This window comes from Ochotona curzoniae, unplaced genomic scaffold (genome assembly GCF_017591425.1).
Source record: "Ochotona curzoniae isolate NIBS_2020 unplaced genomic scaffold, NIBS_Ocur_1.0 scaffold_4701, whole genome shotgun sequence".
Taxonomy (NCBI): Eukaryota; Metazoa; Chordata; class Mammalia; order Lagomorpha; family Ochotonidae; genus Ochotona; species Ochotona curzoniae.
The window spans coordinates 13,517,334-13,540,560 of NW_024467122.1; the positions used below are offsets into that span (position 1 = coordinate 13,517,334).

The 23,227-nt window shown below is 48.7% G+C and overlaps 1 protein-coding gene across 4 annotated transcripts in view; it reads right to left on the bottom strand.

Moving 5' to 3' along the window:
* CYFIP1 (cytoplasmic FMR1 interacting protein 1) overlaps positions 1-11,471 on the bottom strand; it is a 75,030-nt gene extending 63,559 nt beyond the window's left edge. For 2 of the 4 annotated variants that reach the window (XM_040969596.1, XM_040969597.1), the window contains exon 1: positions 11,343-11,434. The gene's annotated coding sequence lies outside the window, so the exon portion shown is untranslated. Of the gene's footprint in view, positions 1-11,342 lie in introns of all 4 variants that reach the window. The other 2 variants (XM_040969594.1, XM_040969595.1) reach the window with 2 other exon arrangements.
* Positions 11,472-23,227: the final 11,756 nt, after the last annotated feature.

Below are 23,227 nucleotides of genomic sequence, written 5' to 3' on the forward strand. Positions count from 1 at the left end.
GACTTTGCTAGCACGAGCTGTGGAATATTCCTGTACTTGACACACAGGCCATGCACTCTCCAGCCAGAGGCCACAGGCAGTACGAACAGTGAGGCTGCACAGTGATATTCCTTGTCTGAATTGCTTGACACCACGAGTAGCTCAGAGCTTGGGTTTTCTTCAGATTTTGAAATACCTGCATTTGCATAATGAGATTTCTTACAGAGGCGACCCAGTCCCATTTAAGTTTCATATTGAGTGTACTTCCAAAAGTTCATAGAAAGCAAAACTGCAAGTTAACTCCATTTTGGTACTAACAAAACATTTTAAGGAGTTTATTAATACATTAGATTCACAGGGCCACAGCAAATGCATGATAGCCACTATAACACAATTATCAATGCTCACATTAACATGATATTAATGCAAAGAGAACAGATCCAATGTGGCTCACAATTCTAAGGACATAACGATCCCTCCCTCCTTTGTTTTTTTTAATCTTTTCTCTATTAACTATCACAAGTAAGAGAAAATGCTATTTTTCTTTTCGTATCTGGCATATTTTTTACTTAGACTAATGATCCTGAGTTGCCTCTATTTTGTTGGTATCATCACACATTTCCTACAGTCCTTTTGAAAAATTTTAATTACTGAAAGGGAAACAGGGACCTACAAACAGGGATCTTCCAGCTACTGGCTCACCTGCCAAAAGCTACAGCAGCCAGGGTTGGGCTGATCCAGATCTGGGTCTCTTAGGGGTGGCAGGGACCCACATGCACCTGCTGCCTTGCAGGGCGTGGGACTTGACCCCAGGCATGCTAAACAGCAGCATCACTGTGCCAGGAAGACCCTCCACGCACCTCACGGCACAGCTTGAAGGCAACTGCATACTGGATTTTTTTTTCAGTGTGCTTGCATCCTCACATGAAGTCAGATAACAGTCAGGTTTCAACAAACCTCAGTGTAGGAGCATTTCAGACACTCAGATCATACACTTGACCTGCACGAGAAAACATCCTGTTCTTGGAAACCATACGCTTTAGTGCTTAGGGACAAAGAGCTACAATGGATGGACACGAGTTGTGTGCATTCATTCTGCCAACTGTTTTTACTTTTGCAATGGTTTGCACATTTGAAGTTATTTTAAAATAGATACAGCTCCCTTTGAGATGTTTGTGGCTACAAGGAAAAAGGAATTTAGAGTGTTCAAAACAGACCTGCCAACCTTGCTGAACTGAAGCAGGGTTAGTTGTAGTCATGTGACAGCAATGTGCAGGATGACAGAACCGTCAAGAGGTGGGGTCTGGGGGAGCTGTTCAGATAGCTGGACGTTTCCCTAAGGCATTAAACCGTCCTCAGGGGACCCCAGGGAGTTCCCACAAGGCAGATTACTTTTAGAATATTCCCTCCCTGGCTATCCTTGTGAGATGTTTCTCATCCTTTCCCCTCAGCTGAGATCCCACCATCCTGGGCCCCTCATCAGAGCCAAGTGGCAGTGGTGCCCTCCAGGACTGAGTCAATAAAACCTCTTTTCCATACAAATTAGTTAGCCTGCATAGGAATGCTTTCAACAGAAGAGTGTGAAGGACAGGCCCAGGCCCACGCTCTAACTACACAAACTCTTCTGGGCTCCCATGTGGAAGCCCTCCCCCCAGATCCTCAGGACACATGGCACTGGGCATAGGGTCTTCATCTGGGTAATGAAGCTGAAATGAGGCTGTTAGGATAGGTGCCCCCCACCCCCGGAGTGCAACCAAAAGAGAAGGGACCCAGGGATACTGGGTAAAATAATGCAAACATGTGAGGGAGGAGACAGTGGCCCACCGGCCAAGGAGAGGGCTTTCCAAACAATCCAACCCTGTCCAGCCTCCAGCAAAGAAACCCACCAGCCAAGCCCCCCAGCCACATCACCAGCTATGATCGTCTTGGCAAACCAATATAGACACCCTTGGAAATGGCTGATTTCTAGAGATGAGGAAGAAATGAGTGTAGAGGGGCCAACCACAGGATGGTAGGCAGACAACACCATCCTAGAGATCTCTGACCTAGGAACCTGCACCCCGACAGTTCACCACCAGCATGCAAACCTAAGGGTGGTATTCTAATTGCCATGGATACAGACCTCCACAACCACTGGGCAAACAGTGCGTGATCCTGAGGCCACCCTTCCAAAGCACGCGTTTTAGGATACACGCAATCAGGCTGGAAGAGGCAGTGTCTAAGGGCATAAGCCGTAACTCACACACCCCACCACACAAGGTCCGAGGTGCCCTGGGGGGCAGGGTGCATTCAGAAATGACCCAGACATGAAAACACTTCCTCAAAATCACTTCTTCTTCCCCTCTCCACAGGGGTAGGGGAGCAAGGGGAACTACTGAATAAGTCTGCATAATTTAAACTTTTCCAAGCAACCCAAAACTTGGAAAGATCCTCAGATGTAACTCAGGGACACGAGGGGACAATGCTCCATCACCACTTCCCAGGAGAGGCTGTGTACCCAGCTGGCCTGCAATGGACGGGAACACCCTGGGCCTGCAGCGTGGCTCGGACAGCCCCTGGCTGAGCCCTCCCTGCTAGCTAAGGGGTTGGGACACGTGTCCTGGTTCAGGGCAGTGGCACTTCCAGTTAAGATGTGGGTGCCATAGCCGTAGCCAGTTCCTTTCTTTCTATGTGAAATTGCAAAGCTCAGGAGCACACCATCTTGGCTGACACTGGAGGAACATGTCCGATACAAGACTCTCGCGGCACCTAAGCCAATCAAGTCAGAGTGTATGGAATGATGGGGTCTGGGTTACCTGCTGGACCGCCCCGCCAAGGCCCACAGGGCTGCTTGCCACACTGGCTGTGGGAGCCAGGCTAGCTGCAGCCCAGGACATTTGCCCCCTACCTGACCTGGGCAGAGGTAGGCAAGTGGGAGTGCCAGACACTTCTCAAATGCCGTTCACAGGAACACAACCCATCTCACAAACAAGGGACAGCCAACCGTCACGGCTTCACTATCGGTCAGAGAGGACAGAAGTTCACGTTGATGGTCATGTCGCTGTGCTAGCTTCTGGACCAGGCCACTGGGCAGAGCACCCCAGTGGGTATGAGACCCACGTGGACACTGAGAGGGCTTCCAGTTTCCATGGTTTGCTGAGCTCTGACGGGCCCCCAGTGACCAGCCCCTGGGGCTCCCGCTCCTGGTAGAGGCAGGGCTGTCAGTTCTAGCAGTTCTAAGGACACACCTGCGACTTCCTGTACCAGCACAGCAAGCAATCCTCTAAAGTACAAATGATTAACACAGAAAACTACCCCCTGTGATGGTTACTGCTGCTGTCAACCTGAGGCCATGATACCCAGCTTTGTGCTCAACTCCAGTCCAGCTTCTGGGAAGGAACTTTCCCAAGGAGGTTGTCATCTAAAGTCTGTAAACTCTTAATAGAACACATGAACCAACATACTGTGGGTGAGTTTCATCATGTGAAGGCCCCAAGAGTGAAATGACAGGGCTGGCAACGACAGCTGCAACTCCAACATCTCAGATGAGTACTGGTTCGAATCCCAGATGCTCCACTTCTGGAAGGCAGTGGAGGATACAAGATCTTGGACTCCTACCACCCACATGGGACACATGGATGGAGTCTGACTCCGGGCTGTGGCTTTGCCCGGCCCTGGTCATTGTAACCAACTGGGGAGTGAACCATCAGATGGAAGATCACACCTTGTCTCTCCTTCTAAATCTTTCAGATAAATAAATACATGCTTTTTAAAAAGAATAAATTGAACCAAAGTGAAAGATTTTCATGCTAAAAATCACAAAACATTGCTAAGATACACAACTAGATAGAGCAGCATCCAGTGTTCACGCGCTGTATGATGCTGTTGACAAAGGGAGGGGGGCTGGGGAGGGAGGAAGGGCAGGTGGAACCCACACCAACAACACTGCATCGTGGAAAATAATAAAAATAAAAAACATATATTGGAAAGTTGACCCCTCTCTAGATTCACTGCGCTCCTTTTCAAAATTCTAAAAGCTATTTCCTTTTGCAAAAAAAACCCCAGAAATTCTATCTCAAAAGACATATGGAAACCTCAAAGGACCCAGAATAGAGGGGGAAAAAAACCGGGCGAGTGAATCAGCAGGATGGAAGAACTTTCCATCATGTCTTCTCTCCATAACTCTGATCTGCCTTTCCAATAAATGAAAATTTTGAAAAAGAATGTGATATGAAATATCATCTAACCTTAAAAAGAAATGAAGTTCTGACAGACGCTACAAACACAAGTCTTCTAAAAGCCACACCCAGTGAAGTAAGCAAATACGAAGGACAAATGTCCGAAGATTCCACTTGTCAGGGACAGTGAGCAGTTGGCAGGGAGCAGCAGAGTGGAGGACACCAGCGGGGGCGGGGCTGAAGGGCGGGAGTTCCGGTTTGACGCACACTCAGTCCGGGATGAGGAAGAGTTCCTGGAGCAGTGGTGATGGCCACACACAGCGGAGATGTGCTTTATGCTTCTAAACTGCTGCTAAAAATGGCACATTTTCTTTATTTCATCTCAGTGAACAAAGACTGTGAATTTACAAATTTATTTTCCTCTTAAGCCTTTTTAAACTATTATGGTTTATTTTTCCTTTCAATTACGCTTTAAAATCAACTTATCTTCAAAAATATATTTTTTTTTATTTTAAAAGCAGTTACAGAGAAAGGAGAGACAAATTTTCCATGTGCTGCCTCATCCCCTAAAGGGCCACAAAGCCCAGAGCTGGGCCCCTTTTAAGCCAGGAGCCTCTCTCGGGTCTCGCATGTGGGTGCCGGGTCCCAAGAACTCAGGCCATTCTCCGTTGCTTTCCCAGCCCAGCAGCAGGAAGCTGGATCAAAAGCGGAGCAATTGAGACATGAATCGGCACCCAGATGGGATGCTGGCACTGCAGGCACAGGCTTTTAGCTCACTATGCCATGGTGCCAGCACGCAGAATCAGTTTATCTTTTTTTTTTTCTTAATCAAAATAACCTGCTAGGATTTATTTTAAAAATTTAAAGTTTATCATATAACCAGAAATAACACTTATAGATCTCTCAAGAGAAATTAAAACATGACCCCCCCCCCTTAAGGCTTGCATGTAACTTCTAATAGTGACATCAAAAATAAAAAATGTTTTAAGATACTGGACCCGGTGCAATACCCTAGTGGCTAAAGTCCTCACCTTGCACACGCTAGGATCCCATATGAGCGCTGGTTCTAATCCCAGCAGCTCCACTTCCCATCCAACTCCCTGCTTGTGGCCTGGGTGGAGGACTGCCCAAAGCCTTGGGACCCTGCATCCTCATGGGAGATCCAGAAGAGGCTCCAGGCTCCTGGCTTCAGACTGGCACAGCTCCAGCCGTTGAGGCTGCTTGGGGAGTCAATCAACAGATGGAAGGCCTTCCTCTCTGTCTCTCCTCCTCTCTGTATATCTGCCTTTCCAATAAAAATAAAATAAATCTTTAAAAAAATCTAAGATGGGCCCGGTGGCGTGGCCTAGCGGCTAAAGTCCTCACCTTGAATGCGCCAAATTCCCATATGGCGCTGGTTCTAATCCTGGCAGCTCCACTTCCCATCCAGCTCCCTGCTTGTGGCCTGGGAAAGCAGTCGAGGATGGCCCAAAACCTTGGGACCCTGCACCCATGTGGGAGACCCAGAAGAAGTTCCTGGATCCTGGCTTCGGATCAGCATAGCATTGGCCATTGTGCTCACTTGGGGAGTGAATCATCGGACGGAAGATCTTCCTCTCTGTCTTCCTCTCTGTATATCTGACTTTCCAATAAATAAATAAAAATCTTTTTAAAAAAATCTAAGACAACATTTCAGGGGTTGGCACTGTGGTGCAGTGCGTTGGCCTGTATGCTGCCAGCATCCCATTATGGAACACCAGTTCAACTCCTGCTGTCCTCCTTCAGATCCAGCTTCCTGCTAGTATGCCTGGGGAAGCAGTGACAGATGCCAAGTATCTGGGCCCCTGCTACCCACGTGGGAAACCCAGACAGACATCCAGGCTCCTGCCTCAAGCCTGGGTCAGCCCTGATTGTTGGAGTCATTTGGGGTTCAACTAGACAGTAGAAAAACCTCTACTACTCAAATAAATTTTTTAAAAAAAAGAATATTAATGCTTTAAAAACATGCCATATCAATAACTTCAAAAAAATCAAGTGCTCAAATATAAATGGAATAAAATAAGATTTGAAGATGGCAAGAATGAGATCAAAGATCGCGTAAGTAGGGAGCCATGGCCATCAACCGGAACTGTCAACATAGGAAAGCTGCTCTCCAAGTTGACCCACAGCTCCCCAACAACACAGTGGAAAATCTCAGCAGGAAAAATGGAAAGCAGAAACGTCAGAGCCAGTGTGGCGGCTCAACTGGCTGATCCTTCGCTTCAGAGCTGGATGCCACACGGGTGCCAGTTCACATCCCAGCTTTTCCACATCCCTTCCAGCTCCCTGCTTACAGCCTGGGGAAGCATCAGAGGATGGCCCCAGTGGCTGGGACCCTGAAGACCCAGAAGAGGCTCCCAGGTCCTGGCTCGGATCAGCCAAGCTCCAGCCAGTACAACCATTTGGCGGGTGACCCTGCAGGTGGAAGATCTTTCTCTTTGTATCTCCTCTCTGTACACCTGCCTTACCACTTAAATACATCCTTAAAAAAGAAAAAAAGCAAAAAATGTCAAGCAACTTGACTGAATTGAGACACACCTACTTTAAGTGAACAATGACTTTGTCATAACCTCGGTAAGATGCCTCCTAACCCTGACCGGTTAATCCCCATTCCTAACCTGCCCCAGCCAATCAGAATTTACTTTGTTGCGTGTCTCTCTTACAATAGAATGTGCAAAAAACACACATGATTTTGCAGGTGGCTTCTTTCACTGGCATAGCAGCAAGTGCCAGGGTCCCCTTCCTTTTCATGCTGTTACATTACACTGTATGGATACAAAACATTTATCCACTCACCAGGTTTTATTGTTTTTTAAAAACAGATGCATTTGGGCCCGGCGCGGTGGCGCAAGTGGTTAAAGGTCCTCGCCTTGCACGCCCGGGATCCCATATGGGTGCCGGTTCTAATCCCGGCAGCCCTGCTTCCCTTCCAGCTCCCTGCCTGTGGCCCGGGAAAGCAGTCGAGGACGGCCCAAAGCTTTGGGAACCTGCACCCGCGTGGGAGACCTGGAAGAGGCTCCTGGCTTCGGACCGGCATAGTATCGGCCCGTTGCGCTCACTTGGGGAGTGAATCATCGGATGGAAGATCTTCCTCTCTGTCTCTCCTCTCTGTATATCCGCCTTTCCAATGAAAAAATAATAAAAATAAATCTTTAAAACAAAAAAAACAGATGTATTTATGAGGGAGCCAAGTTCATGGCAGAAAGGATTAAGCTGCAGCCTGCGACACTGACATCCCACGGGAATGCTGACATCCCGCATGATCCAACTCCCTGCTGGTGTGCTTGGGAGGGCAGAGAACAGCCCAGGGAACTTGGCCTTGGCTAGCCAGATGGAAGAAGCTCCCAGCTCCGGGCTTCGGAATGCCTAGCCCTGGCTACTGCAGCCATTTGAGGGGTGAGTCAGTAGACAGAGTCTTTCAAATAAATAATGACAGACACACAAACAAAAAGAACCAGAGAGAGAGAGAGAGAGAGAGAGAGAGAGAGAGAGAGAGAGAGAGACAGAGACAGAGACAGAGACAGAGAGCGAGCACCATGTGGGAGATTCAGAAGAAGCTCCTGGCTCCGGATCAGCTTAGCTACAGCTGTTGCAGCCACTTGGGGAGTGAACCAGTGGACAAAAGATCTTTCTCTCTGTATCTCCTGGTCTCTGTAAATCTGCCTTTCGAATAAAAATAAATTATAAAGAGGAGGAAGAGAATGGGCAGTGAAAAGTCAAGTGGCATGGCCACCCGAGCTCAGAGGATGGCCATCATGGGCATAGACACCAGCAAAATCAGAGCCACCTCTGTCCTCCCAACCGCCCAGGCTCTCCCCTGCAGAGCCGCCTCTGTCCTCCCTCCCACTGGCCACCTGAGAGGCCCCAGGCACCGATGGAGCCCACCTTTCCACCAGCTGGTGCTGCCATAACATTGAACAAAACCCAGAAGCCGCAGGGCTTGGTGAGAAGTGAGAGCACACGGGCCAGAGGGCTCCCTGAGCAAGCACATGTAGGGGGTGCAGTACCTGCCACAGGGTCCCAACATCTGGGGTGTGGAGGAGGTGGGAGACCTGGCAGCGTCCTCCTGATTTAGAGATGTGAGTCTGAGGTCTGTGGCTGCATCCCGGCTGCCCCTGAGCAGGTCTGGGACCTGGGACCAGCACTTTGTTCCACATCACCTTTCCTCATTCACAGCGTGGGACTACTGGCACCTCAACTGCGAGGGGTGTGCGGATCTTCAGAATGACAGCACAGAACAGGAGCCCCTACCTGACAGCCTAGGTTCTGTTGGCCTAAAGCCCAACCCAAGCATCCCGTCATGGTGGTTGCTGTTTCAGCAGGTGCTACACACGGAGATCCACAGGAGCAGGCATGCAGCCTGGCGGTTAGAACACCAGCCGAGACACCAGAGCTCCTGACTCCAACCTTCTATTAATGCCCAAATAATTAGATTCCTGCCAGCCCTGTGGGGGCGTGGATGGAGTTTCCAGCACCCGGGTTCAGGCCCAGTCCCACCTGGCAATTGAGAAAGAAAGCAAGCAAGAGGGAGCTCGCCCCACCTTTCTCTCTCTCACTGCTTCTCCAGTTCATCAATTCTTGTAGATTTATTTTACTTGAAAGAATTAGAGAGAAGGGGCTGTTACATCAGCCGGTTCACCCACACAAATGATCCCAACAGATGGAGGAGCCAGGAGCTTCTGCTGCGTCTCTCACGCAGGTGCAGGGCCTCAAGTCTTGGTGCCTTTCCTCCGCTGCTTACCCAAATCAGAAGCAGGAAGCTGGATCATAAGTGGAACAGCCAGGACTAGAACCAGCACCAGAGGTGGAATGACCTAGCTATGCTACTGTACCAACCCTTCAAATAAATAAACTTTAAATGTCCCACGAAGTGTTAAAACCGTTATCTGGACCTTTATGGGTAAAGTAACCTCAGTTTTGAACGCCCAGAATGTAAGCAGTACTCAAGAAACACTATGGGCTGCCATGGTGGCTGAACAGACTAATCCTCTACCTGCCAGTGCTGGCACCCCACATGGGTGCCAGTTCGTATCTTGGCTGCTCCACTTCAACCCAGTTCCCTGCCAATGGCCTGGGAAAGCAGCAGAAGACGCTCCAAGTCCTTGGGCCACTACACCCATGCTGGGAAACCCGGAAGAAGCTCCTGGCTCCAGATCAGCTCAGCTCTGGCCACTGCAGAATTTGGGGAGTGAACCAGCAGGTAGAAAACCTCTCTCTCCTTTTCTCTCTGTAAAACTTGCCTTTCAAACACAAATAAATCTTGAAAAAAAGCAAACATTTGCCTTCAGTGTGGCAGAAGCACAGACCATACTGGTTATGAATAATGCCAATTAACAGCTGGTGAGGCAAACGATACATCTACACTATGGAATGCCGCAGTCACAATAACGGGAGACGTGTACACAGCAACGAGGATTTAGGAGATCTTAGGAAGACAGGGAAACACTGCTTTTCAAGATCTTTACCATTACGAAGTGAAATTGTATGCAAACACAGACTATAAGCTCACCGTGTCACTGAAGTCACACGCAGTCCTGTGCTGTTTTACCTTTTTGATGAGTAGTTTTGAAACGTTCCATACCACGTAAACACGTGAATTTGGCCTTTCACATCACATCTTCCAACTCCCTCGCTATGTGAGGGCCAAACCAGTTACATCTCCAAGGTGCCACCCTGAGTCAGACACGCCGGAGCCCACAGACTGGAGGTGAGCCCCAGCTCGGAGTGCAGGGGTCCCAGCAAAGCTGCACAGGGCGCCTGCGCCCGTACCAGGGGATTCCGGAGGTGGTGGAGCTGTCCCCTACCCTGACTGCGGCTGCCGCTGTCACACACTTTGTTGAACTGCACCCCACAACACAAATTTTACAGTACATAAACTTGAAATGAACATGCACAGGGGAAAAAAAAAGTATAAAAGGCAGGGCATACGTTTCCGAGCAGACTATGGGCCCACAGATGCACGGGAGAATCCAGGCAACTTTCTCACTCCGGACGTTTTGCCCCTGTGCCAGCTGAGGGTGGTGCTGGCGAACAGGAACCCCACATTCGTTGAATGCCTACACCTGCCTGTCTACCGTGGGCCACGGGGATTTAACTCGGCTTACTTCCGGTCCTGCCTCTGCAGGTGAGCGCTGTAACACAAACTAGCCCTTAGCAAGCAGCAGGGCAGGGATCAGCACCTGGGACCCTCACCCATCCAGCACAGTTCTCAAGATGTGGAGCTCATTCAGCGCTTCAATCACGACGGCCAGGAACCGCCACCGGGTTCACGAAGCTGCAAAGATCCCCCGATGTGCGCCCCCCACCCCCGCTACCCTCGGCTGCTAAAAACCACGCGTTCCCAAGTCTCCGTTGCTCGCCGGAGGCGTGCGCAAAGCAGTCGTTGCCCACGACCCGTTCAGACCCCAGCAGCCCAACGACGCCCTGGAGGCGCCTCCCTGGTTCCCATCACGCTCCTCAGACCCCATTCCCAACAAGCTTCCACCTTCTGCTCACACCCACCAGGAGCTGCAAATGAAGCGCGTGCCTTTTAGGCTTAAAATAACACAATTCAGTATGGCTGTGCCGAACGCCGCTGCCCACGTTCACTATCTCATCTCCCGAACAAAGCCCGAAACTCCTCTGCCCCCACCCACCCCCAACAATCTGCAGAACGGCTTCGCTAGACCACAGTCTCGCTCTTGTCCTCAAAAAGGGGGGAGGGGAGGGAAACAGGCACCAGCGGGGTGGGAGCAGGACGCGCGACCCCAGCGCCGGAGGCACGCACCATCTGTTCCCCCGACTTTCCAACAATGCCGTGCAAACCACCAGTGTACCCCTTCCCCACCGAAGCTCCGCCATGTGCCAGGGGCGCGGGACACAGTAGCCGGGGTGGGGAGCCAGGGGTTCGGGGACTCCGGGCCGGAGTTCCGGAGCGCAGGGAACCCTCGGGAGGCAGGCGGGCGAGATTTTGCGCGCGGGGGCCCCGAGAGTGTGGAACTGCGGGAGCACACAGAACCCCGTGCTTTGGGGTACGCGCCCAGCGCAGCGCGTGGAACAGGGACACGCGAAGGCGGGAGCCGGGGCCAACCCGGGAGGCCGCCTGCGGGGCCCGGCTCGGCCCCGCCCGGCTCCGGTGCCCAAGGGCAGCCTCGAAGCCCCCCGGAGGCTGCGGGGTGGAGCGGGAGCGGGCGCGGCGCCGGTCCTTACCTGCGTCCGCGGCGGAGGCGGCGGCGGTCGGGGGTCCCGAGCGGGCCCTGGGAGTTTCCTGCCTCAGTGAGTCACTCGGGCGGGCCGGGAATGCGCCAGGAAACACCCGGCCTCCTCCCCTTCCTCCCGGGGCGGGTGTTCTCCCGGCTCGGCCCCTTCCTCCTGGCGCTCCTCCCTCCGCGCTCGCTCGGGCCGAGGCCCTGGCGGCTCCCTCCTCTCGGCCGGGAGTGCCCCCTGGCCAGCCGCTCCCTCGCCGACCCACCGAGGCGCCTCTCCCGCATGCGGGCCGGGACCACGTCCGCTTGCGAGGGAGCACGCGGGGATCGGTCCCCAAAGAGGAGCAGGGGGTCCCCAGGGCGCCCCACCGCGTAGAATGAGCTGCAGAGAGGACTTAGGGGGACGGTCCCCCCGGGGCGCCCACGCCGGAGAGGACGTCCGCTCACCTAAAGGTGGGCACCGCCAGGGCCAACAGAAAGTGACCTAGTCAGTTTCTGCAGTGATCTAGCCCCATATGCAGACTTGTTTGTGGGAATGGCGGGCAGAAGAAAGCCCTCGCTCCGATTCATCCCCAAGCGGGTCTTGGAGGCAAGTTCAGTAACACATCCCAAGGAAGTGTTGAATGCTCACCTTCGCCTGCCTCCGTCCTTCTCCACTCCTCTCTCAACTTCTTACGGAGAGCAATAACGGTGGGCACAAGGTTCGGTTGCGTTGTGAACTCGCCAAAAACTTGGAGTGAATGCATTCCGACAAATCTCGCGTTGTCCCTCACAGCCTCAGGGTGCCTAACTCACACATTTTCAAGAAGCAAGCTGTTGCTTTTCTCTGTCCCTCTGCCCTGGGGCTGAATGTCAGAGTCTGAAGATTTGGGACACTGCAGGTGAAGTGACAGAACACCAATTGATAATTTTAAAATAATGTGAATCCTCAGGACAATTATTTTAAAGATCGATTTATTTCCTGGAAAGGCAGAGTTACAGAGAGAAGGGGAGACACAGAGAGATCTTCCATGGGCTGGTTAACTCCTCAAATGGCTGCAACTACCTGAGTTGCCTGATTCAAAGTCTGGAGCCTGGACCCTCTTTCAGGTCTCCCACATGGGTGCAGGGGCCCAAGGACCCGAGGCATATTCCACTGTTTACCCAGGCCATAAGCAGCGGGATCTGAAGTGAGGCAGCTGGACATGAACCAATCATATGGGATGTCGGCACTGCAGGCGAAACCTGAGCTTATTGAGCCACCCCAATGACCCCAGCACGATTGATTTTTTAAAAACCGGTGTAGCTAGAAGAGAGAGAAAGTACGATACTAAAATACACTCAAAGGAAGGAGCAGGAGCCAGCGTTTGGGATGAGCGATGCCTGCCACGCTGCCATCTCATTCAAGTGTTGTTTGGTGTCCTGGCTGCTGCAGTTCAGTTCTGATTCCTTGGTAATGAGTCTGGGAAGGCAATGGAAGATGACCCCAGAGCCTGGGCCCTTGTCACCCGTGTGGGGAACCTGAGGGAGGTTCCTGGCTTCTGGCTTTGCAGGCATTGGGGAGTGAATCAGCAAATGAAAATCTCTCTCAGTGCAAATGAACTAAACACTATGATTAGAAGACAGAAATTGCCACAATGAATAAAGACAAGATCCAGACATATGCTGTTTAACAGATGCAATTTGAGGGAAATAAAAAGACTGAAATTTCAGATGTATAATGGTATATATCATGTGCATAGTAAGTGTAAGAAAATTAGAGTGGAGAGATCAATATCGAAGTAGACTTCCAATCAAGGAGCACCACAGAGAAAAGGGAACATTGGCTAAAGATGCATGGGGCAATTCATTAAAAAGCAATAATAATAACTTTGTTATAGTGCCACAGGTTCAACCTGTTTGTGAGTCTCTCCTCTCTGTATATCCACCTTTCCAATTAAAAAAAAAAAAAATTTTTTTTTAAATCACCATGAAAGCTAAAACATCTGCTGAACAAGCAATGAGCTGCTCTCTGTCCCAGCAGTGAATGTATCAGTTTGGACGCCCTCATCACCTTTAAGTAACTGCTTGGTAACATCCGGCTCCTGCTCCTGAATCCAGTTTCCTGCCAGCGCATTGGTGGCTCAAGCAGCTGGTAGAAGTTCCTGCCACCCACATGGAACGCTTGAATCGAGTTCCAGGCTCCCAGCTTCTACCTTGTGGTCATAGTTGGCATGTGGAAGCTCCTACTATCTGCCTATCATCTTTCTTTCTATCTATCTATCTATCTATCTATCTATCTATCTATCTATCTATCTATCTATCTATTTATCTATCCACCCATTTCTACCTCTCTAATGCAGAAATAAGAAAAGAGAACCACAAATATTTTTTAAGAAGAATGAAAAACAAGGACCTGATGTGATAGCCTAGGAACTGAAGTCCTCACCTTGCATGCAATGAGGTCCCATATGGAGGCCAATTCTAATCCCAGCAGCTCTGCTTCCCACCCAGCTCCCTGCTTGTGGCCCTGGAAAGCAGCCAAGGATGATCCAAAGTCTTGGGATCCTGCACCCATGTGGGAGATCCAGAAGAGGTTCCTGGTTCCTGGCTTCAGATCAGCACAGCTGCAGCCATTGCGGCTGTTTGGGGAGTGAATCAATGGATGGAAGATCTTCCTCTCTCTCTCTTCTCCTCTCTGTATATCTGACTTTCCAGTGAAAATAAATAAAACTTTAAAAAATTGAAAAACATAATATCCAACTGGTGAGGGCAACCAAGGAGTGCTCAAAGGGAAATTTTTATGCCGGAAATTCATACATTAGAAAATAAGATTTAAAATAAATTAAACTTTTACCTCAAAAAAGTTAGAAAAACAAGAGAAAATTAAATCCAAAGAAAATAGAACTGAAGGAATAATAAGGAACAGAGACGAATCAAACAGAAAACATTATAAAACTGAAAAAAATCCCCAAATGTTGGCATTTTAAAAAATAAAATTACTACTCCCTAACAAACCTGATTTTTTTAAAAAAAATTAGTCATATCAGAAACAAACTCAGAAAAACTTGTACAAAAAATGTTTAGATTAAAGAAATGTTATGGAGACATTTCATAGCAATAATGATCTAGAAGAAATAAATTTGTCAAAAACAAAGACTATCCAAAGCTGATACTTGAGAAATTTGAATAATCTCATATTGGTAAGATGAGAAAAAATTAACAATTGATTAATTAAAAACATGTAAGGATTCCAATGCTGTGTAATTTCATTGGTGAATTCTAGCAGGAAAGAAACAAGAGCAATTTGACAAAGCGGTGTCAGTTGAACTTGCGGGGAGGTCTCAGCAGGGAGTACACACACAGAGTGTGGACGGAAGTGAAAAGCAAGTATGTATCACATAGTTAAATTTCAGCAAGGATGTCAAAGTGTCCTTGAAAGTCCTTTGGTGTGTCAGTATTACTGGTATCGCTGGTTAACGATGGGAAAGTCTGAGCCTCAATCCTGGCCTTCTCTCCCTCTACAAACATTAACTTGATATTGATCAGAGACCTAAAGCTAAAGGCTAAAGCTAGCAAGTATCTAGAGGAAAATATGAGAAGAATTTCACAATCTTGTAGTAGACACGGGCGAAGCAGTGGAGAGTAAGTAGAAGACAACTGGGTCAAGTCTTGAAATGTTCAGAAAAAGAAAATGTTGAGAGGTTTGGCCTGTTAAGACCTTGGTGAGGCTTCCATGTCCCAGAGGGAGGGCCTGGGCCTGAGGGTGACTTACTGCCCAAATGCTTCTGCTTTCATCTTTCTGCTGCCGCAGGCCCTGGGCAGGCAGCAGCCATGGCTCCTTCCATGCACACAGGACCCCTCCAAGGCTGAGGTCCTGGCTCTCAGCCCCAGCTTCCGCCCCAACATTTGAGAAGTGAACTCGTTGGTAGGCTCTCTTTCACTCTCTGCCTCTCAATTTTTTAAAAAAGATTTTAGAATCTTTATTGGAAAGGCAGATTTATGGATAGAAGGAGAGACATCCACTGGTTTATTCAACAAGTGATCACAACGGCCAGAGCTGAGCTGATCCAAAGTCAGGAGCCAGGAGTTTCTTCTGGGTCTCCCATGTAGGTGTAGGGTCTCAAGAAATTGGGCCATCCTTGACTGCTTTCCCAGGACCAAAGCAGAGAGCTGGATGGGAAGCTGAGCAATTAGGACCCAAATTAGGTTCTGGTCTATGATGCAGACATCCTGAGAGGCCCACCTTAGAACGAGATTCATTTCCTGCAGGTCTGGAAGCTGGGAAATCCAAGGTGCAGGGGTCTACCTCTGGCAAGGGCAAGGTTACATCATCTTCTGGTGGAAGGCAGAAGGGCAAGAGAGAGTGAAAGGGAGGAGGAGCCATCACTTCTTCTCAAGAACCCACTTCCATGACAGCAGTCTCCACTCAGGAAGACAGAGTCGTCCTGACCTCATCATTTCCTGCAGGCCCCACCTCTCAGTACCGTTGCACTGGGGATTGAGCATCTAGCAGAAGACATTTCAGAATATGTTTGAACCACAGCCCCCCCATCTATCTTTTTTTTTTTTTTTTCTATTCATTGGAAATGTAGAGCAATAGAAGGGGTAGGGAGTGAAGGAAAAAAGAGATCTTCTATCTGTTGGTTCACATCCCAAAGATCCACATCAGCCAGGACTGGGCCCAGTCAAAGCCAGGAGCCCAGGTCTGCCCCCCAGAGGCAGAGCCCCAAGCACCCCAACCATCATCTGTTCTCTCCCAGCATGCACTAGCAGGAAAGTGGATTGGAAGCAGAGAAGACAGAACTCAAGCCCGGCACTCTTAACATGGGATGTGAACACCCCCAGGGTTGGCTTAACCTACACCACAGCGCTCATCCTTGTATCTCAAAGTTAGCAGATTAGTGATTTAATTCCATCTGCAATTTTAATCCCCTTGCCATTAACTTAATGCAGTCCCATAGCTCAGGGACTAAGAAGCAAGCATGTTTGGTGTTCTTAGATCACCCACTGCATACCTTCAAGTAGATTTTCTTCTCTCAGGAGCCCAAGTGCTACTTGTAAGGCTTTTCAACCATTTGGGTCAAGTCTACCACCTTCTCTAGGCCCACCTCCCTGACTTAAAAGTCCATTGATTAGGAACTGTAGACATATCTGCAAAACACTTTCACGCCAACACAACCTGTGTTTGCAATAGGATTATTGGGCTGATGTTCTCACCAGGTCAACATGTCCAAAAGACCATTACAATCCACTCCTTCTCCACTGGGCAGCCCCACATATTTTGAATCACACTTAATTCCCAAATAAAGACAATAAGGAAATCATGCTTCTGCTTGAGATGACATTACTCTACCATGTGCAACCACAGACATGGGCTATCCTTCCCCAGATGAGGAAGCCAAATCCTTGGGTGTGGTTCATTCTTCTCATCCGTAACTCAAATCCTGTGATGTGCAAGCTACGGTCAACATACTGTGTGCCAGGTGATGAGAGAACAAGAGAGAAAGGAAAAAGACTAACAAAAATACAAGAGTGACATCAGTAAACGGGCAGAGGTCTTCAGCCCCAGAAAAATGCCCCCCAAAAATGAGCGAAAAAGAAGTCAGACCCAACTCTTCTGGAATTCTTGGAAACAAACATGGGTTTCTAGTGACAAGGTGACACTGGATCAAGAAGGATTGAAAATAGCAGAAGAGCCCATGAGTCCCAGCAGGGCAGTGGAGGTACCATAGACCAGTTGCCCAGTGGCAGTGTGAAACTTGGAGAGGGAGGGGGAGACCTTTAAGGCTTCTAGAAGTGAGTCTAAGAACAAACAGCCATAAAAACACCTACCTAGGAAAATCGGAAAAGTGTGCAATAAAGATCAGGAGAGTCCATGATATTTGAACCAACCTCGTTTGTTTCCCACTCTTGGATCACAAGCAAACTTCTTTGTACTCTGCTGTAGTCTTCGCCACTTCCCAGTCTGAGGGCATTCTTCCCTGGAGGAAAAGAACTTCATCCTGTCCTCTTCTGCCCAGTGCTGGGGCCAAAGGCCAGGCAAGCGCGGTGGGCTCCCTCCTTCCACCCAGGGGATGGGGGCTGGAACCCGGATGATCTTGCCCTGGCTCCCGGGACAATGGAGAGCCTGGAAAGCATGAGGCTGACACCTCCCTCTGCTGGACATTCAGCAGTGAGAGTGGCCCTATAAGATACCCATCTCAATTTTTTTGTTTAGATTATTCAAATAATACATGGTCATATTCATTGTGGAAAATTTGGGGAAAAGATGCCTGAAACTGTACCCGGAAAACATTCCCTTGAAAATGTTTCTAGGGTAACAATCTTCCTTCTTTTCTATTTCTCTTAGCCAGATCTCTGATAAATTGCCCAGTAGATATTTGATCTTGTGGGTACAAAGGGCAAACATTCCTTACCACTGTAACTACTTCCCTGTCCAAATTCACCCAGCTACCTTCGCCCCATCTCACTCTTTATCCAGCTCTTGATGCCACGAAATCCATCCTTGATTGTTCTTGCTCTTCTCCCATTAATTATCAGGAACTAGCTCCTGTGTTTTCACTCCAGTCTTCATGTTGCTCTTACTGTGATTTATTGGGTGATGTTTCTCTACAGGTTCTAAGGTACTAAAGCTGAGGATGCAAGGTTCTCCAATGTATACACAGACATGTTGCCAGCTGGGGCCTGGCTTAGAATAAGACCCTGGTTATACATAATCCATGATAGTTCAGTCCTCTGGGCGGGACCTGTTGACCCGGAAGAGGGCAGCTGTGGAGAGGTCTCCTTGGTCCACCCCAGGCTATGTAAACAATCTCACTCCCCAGAGGAGTCCCAGCAACTGGAGCGCTTTTCTGGAAGGCTGGCAGAGGCTATGAAGTAATTGTGAGAGCCTGACAAGTCAGGAGAGGGTATCTGAGAATACTCAAACTCCTCTGAATCTAGGAACTCCTTGGCCTGCCGACCAGTGTCACCCTTCCTTCCTCCCACCCCAGTAGCCCTCAGACAGCCCTAAGCCTAGACATGTAAGTGGATTCTGGGTCAGGAAACGGGCAACCAGAGCTAACACGAGGATGGCCAGGCTGCTGAGCCACCGTGTCTCCCTCTCCCTGATGCACATTTTGGCAGAGCACAGGACACCCTGGACTGACACTCTCTTTTTCTTGCTAAGCAGCAACTTAAATACTGAGATACAAAGTTTAGTATTGCTAATGTGTCTTTTTTTAAAAAAATATTTATTTATTTTTATTGGAAGGGCAGATATACAGAGAGGAGAGACAGAGAGGAAGATCTTCCCTCTGTTGATTCACTCCCCAAGTGACCACTATGACCAGAGCTGAGCCGATCTGAAGCCTGGAGTCCAGAGTTTCTTCCGGGTCTCCCACGTGGGTGCAGGGTCCCAAAGCTCTGGGCCGTCCTCGACTGCTTTCCCGGGCCACAGGCAGGGAGCTGGATGGGAAGTGGGGTCGCCAGGATTAGAACCGGCACCCATATGGGATCCCGGGCGCATTCAAAGTAAGGAGTTTAGCCGCTAGGCCACTGCACTGGGCCCTACTAATGCATCTTAAGAAGACAAATAGAAGGGCCTGGACCAACAGCTCAATTGGCTAACCTCCCCCCTTTAAGTGCTAGCATCCCATATAGATGCTGATTTGTGTCCCAGCTATTTCACTTTCCATTCAGCTCCCTGCTTATGGCCTAGGAAAGCAGAGGAGGATGCCCCAAAACCTTGGGATCCTGTGTCCATGTGGGAAAATTGGAAGAAACTCCTGGCTCCTAGCTTTGGATTGGCTTAGCTCCGGCTGTTGCAGCCACTGGGGGATTGAACTAATGGGTGGAAGATCTTTTGCCCTATATCTCCTTCTCTCTGTAAATCTGCATTTTTAAATAAAAATAAATAGGTCTTTAAAAAAAGCATAAAGAGCAAAACAGCAGAGATAAATCCTATCAATAATATCATAATATTAAATCTATTTTCCAGTTGGAAGACATGGATTCACATTTTTTTTTTTAATTTGAAAGGCAGAGTTATAGAGAAAGGAAGAGAGAGAAAAGTGAGGGAAGGAGAAAAACACACACACACACACACACACACACACACACACACACACACTCCGTCAGTCAGATGGCCACAACAGCCAGGGCCTGACCAAGCCACAGCCAGGACCTAGGAACTTCTTCCAAGTGTTCCACATGCATACAGGGGTCCAAGGTCTTGGTCATTTTCCACTGCCTTGACCAGGCCATCAGCAGGGGGCTGGAATGGAAGTGGAAAAGCCAGAATTTAACTGGTGCCCATAAGGGATCAAAGTGGTGGCTTTACTCACTACCTGACAATATCAAGCCCCAATAGATTAAAAAAAAAATCCAAGTATCTATTTTTCTATGATAAACTTCAAAATCAAAGAAGTCACAAATAGATTGAAAGCAAAAGAATGGAAGAATCTGTTCCATATGAAGAGATGATACAGCAAACAGGAATGACTATACCATTATTAGACAAAACACACTTAAACACAAATATTGTTGCTAGAGACACAGAAGGGCCATGTGTGATAATAAAAGCATCAATCCATTAGCAAGATACAATTACAAACATATACACACCTACACACAACCTCAAATACATAAAACCACACTGACAAAATTAAAGGGAGAAGAATTCAGTGGTCAATAGCTGGTGACTTAAACATGACAATTTCAATAATGCAACAACTAGACAAAATATCTGAATGATAGGTTTAACAATAATCTCTATCCAACAGCAGCATAACACACATCTCACATACCATGGCTACCACAAGAATACTGTGAAACAGTACACCTTAGGGACACAGGTGCAATGAACACCAGGAAACTGACTCCAACAGCACATAACAGATCATACAGCACGACCCAGTCAAGTTGATTCTGGGATGGTAAGGTTGGTTCAACAAATGAAAGCCAGTGGATGCCATATGCTATGGCATTGAGGCAAAGGGAGAGAATCCACATGGTCGGGCCTGGCGGCGTGGCCTAGTGGTGAAAGTCCTCACTCTGAATTCCCCGGGATCCCATATGAGCGCTGGTTCTAATCCCAGCAGCTCCACTTCCCATCCAGCTCCCTGCCTGTGGCCTAGGAAAGCAGTCAAGGACGGCCCAAACCCTTGGGACCCTGCACCTGTGTGTGGGAGACCTGGAGGAGGTTCTAGGTTCCTGGCTTCGGATTGGCACAGCACCGGCCACAGTGCTCACTTGGGGAGGAGTGAATCATCGGACGGAGGATCTTCCTGTCTCTCCTCCTCTTTGTATATCTGACTTTCCAATAAAAATTAATAAATATTAAAAAAAAAAAGTACCCACATGGTCATTTCGACACAGCATGCGGGGATAGCTAGAAATCCACATGTAAATGAAGGAATTCACACCCCTACTTCACACTGTATGAATAGGACTAACTTTTCTTCCGTGTGTTTACTTGACCTGGGACTATCTCTGGTTCCCTCTGTTCTCACCATACAGCCCTGGCTGGCTGCCCTTTTGGTGCAGCTGTGCCCTACTGGGCCCTCAGTCTAACACATTTTACTTCCGTGCCAGACACAAAATTACCAAACCAATGACATCCTTCCTCCCGCTCAATGCAGGACTTACCCTGCCCCTGTCACCACGTCTGCCTCCTACCCCCCTTGGTGGTCTCACAGCAAGCCTTGTGTTACTGGTAAAGCTTGGCAGGATTTTCCCCTCAGCCTAACAAATACAAAGCTGGGAATCGGTTGCAGAGAGAGGTTTTATTTGCAAAGTGATCAGGTGAATGGAAGGAAGGAAGAGGGAAGCACTTCCCAGAAGGGATCCAGGAGACGATGGGGTACTTCCTGAAAGGATAAAGGGATGCCAGGGCTTTAGGAAGTGACCTAGATTTTAAAAATAATTTTTTAACTACTCTTGGTTTGAGCAGGAACTCAGGGGAAGACATTCTTCCTTCCTTGGTGGTCTCTCAACCAATTAGCAAGTGGCTGGGCAAGTCCTGTGCTGCCGGCGGGCAAGTGTCACTTCCCGGCCAGCTGCAAGTTTCCCTTCAGGCTTCTCCGTGTTTTGTTTTTCTTGCTGATGGCTAATACTCCAGCAGTAGGATGCGCAAACAGGGGCCAGTGAGACAGTCACCCAGGCAGAATGGCCACTTGCCCCTGGACCGGACACAAGATTTTAGCAGGCTTGGATGGCCTCACTTTTTATTTTTAAAAATTTGTTAAGGTGTTTGATCGCCAAAATGTCTGGTCTAGTTTAGTGCACAGAAGTTCTGTGTAAACCTGTGGTGTCCTGTGGTGTTGGATGACTGCCATAACGCCAAGAAGTGTCAATCTGATCCACTTGACTGCCGTTCAGGTCCATTATATCCTTAGCATTATCTATGTCTGCCTCCGTTATCTGCTTGTTCCTGGACTATGTTTCAGTCTTTTTTTTTAACCTTTCAGCATGTTGTATAATTTTCAGTTGAAAGGCAAACATGATGTACTAGGCCAAAAAAAAAAAAAAAAAAAAAGATAGAGGCAAATAGGCTCTTCAGGTGGGTTTGTCTTATCTGGCCAGGGGACATTGCTGTTTTGGTGTCAAAGGATAAAATTTCCTCCGTAGTTCTTGCTTTGTCTCCTTGAACAAGGTGTAGTCTACAGCCCTTCAGGTTGGTTATCATCTTTTTGTTTTACATGCGCCCTGTAGAAGGAGATAAGGGAAGTACCCTGTACCAGGATTAGCCTTGGCTCTGGGCTCTTCTGAGAGGCTGTACTTCTGGGCTGGGCTCTCCACAGAGGCTTCGGTTATCTCACTCCCCCATTCCCCTCCCCCAGTGGAGCAGGGATAAGGGTAGTTAGGGACCAGGGACAAGCACGTCCCTTCTTCAGATGGGTCACGCCACTGAGCAGATGTGCAGGATGGTATGGATACAATGTTCTGGGCATGTTGGGAAAATGCCACCTTTTCTTCCCGCCTGCTGTTTTTCTCTGATCTCTGCTATGGATACCTGATGGGCCTTTTGGAAGTAAAACTCACCAAAGACCCTGAGCGTGGGCCCCCTGGAGTGTGTAAGTTTCACACTGAGCCTCCAGCAGTTTAGTGCCCCTTAGCTTGGTATTCCCTCTTGCAGATGGCAGCTCCTGCCTGAGTGTGATGGGACTCTGAGGGATTTGGTATCTGCTGCTCAGTTGGAAGGGAATCATTTGGTGGGTGCAGCTGACACGAGGATGCACTGGCCAGATTCTTTTAAAACAAGCTGTTATCCTTGCTCCTGAGGGTTCTGCTGGCTGGGTTGGCAGTTCCAGCTGCTGCTAGGGACAGCTGATGGACAGAGTGAAACCCCAGTCATCTTGCTCGGAGTGGGAGAGGCCTGCCCTGATGCCAGCCATCACAGGTACATTCCTATCTGGCCAGTGGCTTCCCTTTCTTTCTGTCCTTTGGGAAGTTTAGGTTGAACGTGTTCTAGAAATTAAATCCCAAAGACCAACTGTGACAATTTGTGAAATACTTCCCTGCCAATTTAAACTTGCTAATCTTCACTTGGGAACTCTGAAGTTCCAAGAAAGGAACAAATATAGATGCAGAGTAAGATGTTAGCTGAAGTAACAAATTACAAATGCTTTCTCTTTTTAAATAAAAATCCTTCCTTTCCCATATATCTTATAAATAAACTTGCCTTCCATTTCAGGTTTAGAAATAGTGATAATTCAGCTTACAGACAGTTGGTCTTTTGGTACATTTTATGATTTTTTTTTGAGTAGTAAAAATCTTAACCCAAACAGGTGGGCCATCACTGTTCCCACTGACTCCTTTCGGGTGCCGTTGCTGTGCCTGTTTCCTAAGATTTCGACTTGACAGGACCAGGACCCCAGAGACTTCACAGGCTTCAGGCCTCACCCAGCCGCAGGCCCTCCCGAAGCACTCCGCTGAGACTCGGAGCAG